We start from the raw sequence: 3,239 nt of genomic DNA on the forward strand, positions 1-3,239 counted from the left end.
CGCTCCGCCCGCCGGGCCCCCGCGGGTGAGGGGCGTGGCCTGCGCGGCGGCTGCGGGGGGCGGGGGCTGCTCCGGGGGCGGCTACGCGGGTCGCCCCCTGCCGCGCGTCGCGAGGACTCGCCGGCCCGGTGGCGCAGGTCGGGAGAACCGAGGCTCGGCTGTCACACGAGTGGACCAGGGGTTCACAGCGAGGATGGAGCAGAGCGGGGATTGGACCCCCGCATCCTTCCTAACACCCCTCTCTCCGAGCCCGGTGCGTTGAAGGACGCGGGGCGGGTGGGGTGTGAAGTTGATGGGGCTGGACTCAGCCGAGGCTTGGAGGTTAGTTCCCCACCCCACCCACATCTCTAGGCCTGTTGGCAGACCAGAGAGTGGAGTCAGCTGAGAGGACCACCACCTGGGGGCGTGGGGATGGGGACTGGGAGAAGGATGGAGCGAACAATTTCGAAATAACGAGAATTTCTCCAATAATGAGAAAGGATAATTCCAAGCCCACAACTCTGCCCCTCTGCCCTTCCCTGTAGAAACGGATAGAGTTATTCATTCTTTGGCTCTATCTCTGTGAACATCCCAGCTCCCTATAAAGTGACAGGCAGTGGCCCCACAATTGACCTGGGTTAGTCACTCTTCTTGAGAAGCCCCCTGCCCGCATCAGTGTATCAGAGGGATGCCTGCACCGCCGTGTGTGTCTCAGAGCTAGTCACAGTAGCTAACGTGTGGCATCAGCCTCGGGGTCCATCCGCAGAGGAGCGGATAGAGAAAAATGTGTACGCACACAACCGAGTACTATTCAGCCATAAAAAAAGAGTGAAATCTTGTTGAGCCTGGGGGATATTATGCCAAGCAAAGTAAGTTTGGCACTGAAAGATAAATACCGCATGATCTCACTGGTATGTGGGAGCTAAAATAATTTGAGCTTATGAAAGTGGAGAGTGACTTGTAGGCGTTAGAGGCTGAGGAGGGTCAGGGGAAGGGAGGGTAGGGAGAGGTCAATTAAATTACAGGCGACTGGAGGAGAGTTCTGATGTTCTGCACCACAGTAGAGTGGATATAGGTAAGTGGAATTTATTGCATATTTTCAGAAATCTAGAAGAGAGGATTTTGAATATTCACAACACAAACAAATGATAAATGTTTGAAGTAATGGGTGTGCTAATTACTCTGATTTGAGCGTTGCTCAGTTGTCTACCTGTAATGAAGCATGATTCTGTATCCCATACATATGTGCAATTATTACATGCCAACCAAAAATAAAAAGGAAAAAAACCCCAACAAAACCTCCTTCTCAAGCCCCCTGCCCGGTGAGCACAGGACTGGAGGGCTGGAGTCCATATCCAACTTCCTCTACCCCCATACCATCTTTTTAATTTCTTTTTTGTGAAAGAGTTTCACTCTGTCACACTGGGTAGAGTGGAGTGGTGTCATCATAACTCACAGCAACCTCAGACTCCTGGGCTCAAGTGATCCTCCTGCCTCAGCCTCCATAGCAGCTGGGACTACAGGCGCCTGCCACAACCATCACCAAACCTAAAGAACAATGAAAGAGCACATAAAAACAGCAAGAACAGCAGAGTGCATCTGAACAAAATGAAACCCCAACACGCCTTTCTTTTTACCACTTCGGATATCTGACTCCTCCTCATCTCAAGTTGAAATTTGAAGCCCAGTCTTAGAGGTGGAGCCTAGTAGGAGGCATTTGGGTCACGAGGGTGGATCCCTCGTGAATGGCATGGTGGCGTTATGAGTGAGTTCTGGGAGTTCTTGCTGTCAGTTCCTGGGAGAGCTGGTTGTTAGAAGAATTTGGCACCTTCTCTGTCTCTCTCACCACGTGATTTCTGCACACACCACTGTCCTCCCCTCCCATGGAGTGAAAGGAACCTGAACTCTGCAGCGGCAGATTCTGGCTTCTTATACAGCCTGCAGATAGCCAAATAAACCTCTTTTCTTCATTAATTACCCCGGCCCAGGTATTCCCTTTGTTTACACGCGTTTATTTATTTATTTTTTTAAAGACAGGTTCTCTCTGTTGCCCAGGCTGGAGTGCAGTGGCACCATCATAGCTTGCTGTGACCTCTAGCTCCTGGGGACTCAAGCCATCTTGTTGCCTCAGCCTCCTTAGCAGCTGGGGGCACAGGCTCATGTCACCATGCCTGGGTGATTTTAATATAATTTTTAAAGGCAGGGATCTTACTTTTTTGTTCAGGGTGGTCTGAAATTTCTGGCCTCAAGCAATCCTCCTGCCTCAGCCTCCCCAAATGCTGGGATTACAGGCATGAGCCACCTCACCTGGGCCCAGGTATTCCTTTATAGCCACAAAAATGGACTAAGGCATTGCTTACCATCAGCTAACATACTGTTTCCTTTATTTGTTTGGAATCTAAACTCCATGAGGGCAGGGATCTTTTTCTGTTTCATTTGCTGCTATACCAACACTAAATAGGACTGGTGCATGGATGATTGAGCAGGAGGAGCCCCTGCCATCCGCCTACAGTCTGTCTCCTGGCCTCTGAGCGCTGCTGAGCTGACCTGTCCTTACCCCAGAACGCTGGCTTTTCTAGCGGGCTTCCCAGGCTTGCACACAAACCCCACTGCTCCTCTGACCGTCACGCTTGTCTTTAGTCAAACTCTTGTCGTTACTGTGAGCCCAGGACACAAACTTGCTCACTACCAGCCAGACTCTAATGTCACCCAAGTTGGCTGTGAGATAGAAGAGCCCGTGGCTCCTCCTCGCCAGGCCTTGGAGACTGTGTGCTGCTGTGATTTGAATTCTCAGTGAAAGAAACCCTGACCCAAGAGCAAGGCTGCCATTCAGACTCACTGGAGCAGAAATTGCCAAATCTTGACCGGACTCTCCCTCCCTTGCTGTTTTCCCAAGGATGTGTAAAATTCTCCAAACCATAAGTGGATTCCTTATGATCCACTTTCATGTTAGAAAATGGAAAATAATACAACCCAGTAACGCCAGGCTTTATGATATCATTTCCTAGGCTGAGCCAGAGAGGTGAATCTTGTAACTACACAATGATGAGGTATTAAACATAACTGCCCGTGATGAAGAAAAAATAGACATTTCTAGATTTGGGCTCCTTGGCAGTGCCTATAATCAATCTGTTTTATCGAGCTCTGAATAGCTACCAAGCCTGTATTGAGGGAAGTAAGGCTCAGAGACATAGAGGAAGGTGCCCAAGGTTACACAGCGAGAAAATCTCGCAGGATTTGAACCTAGATGATTGTGACAG

The sequence above is a fragment of the Otolemur garnettii genome, unplaced genomic scaffold, assembly GCF_000181295.1.
Source record: "Otolemur garnettii isolate 467f Iridium unplaced genomic scaffold, OtoGar3 scaffold00009, whole genome shotgun sequence".
Classification (NCBI taxonomy): Eukaryota; Metazoa; Chordata; class Mammalia; order Primates; family Galagidae; genus Otolemur; species Otolemur garnettii.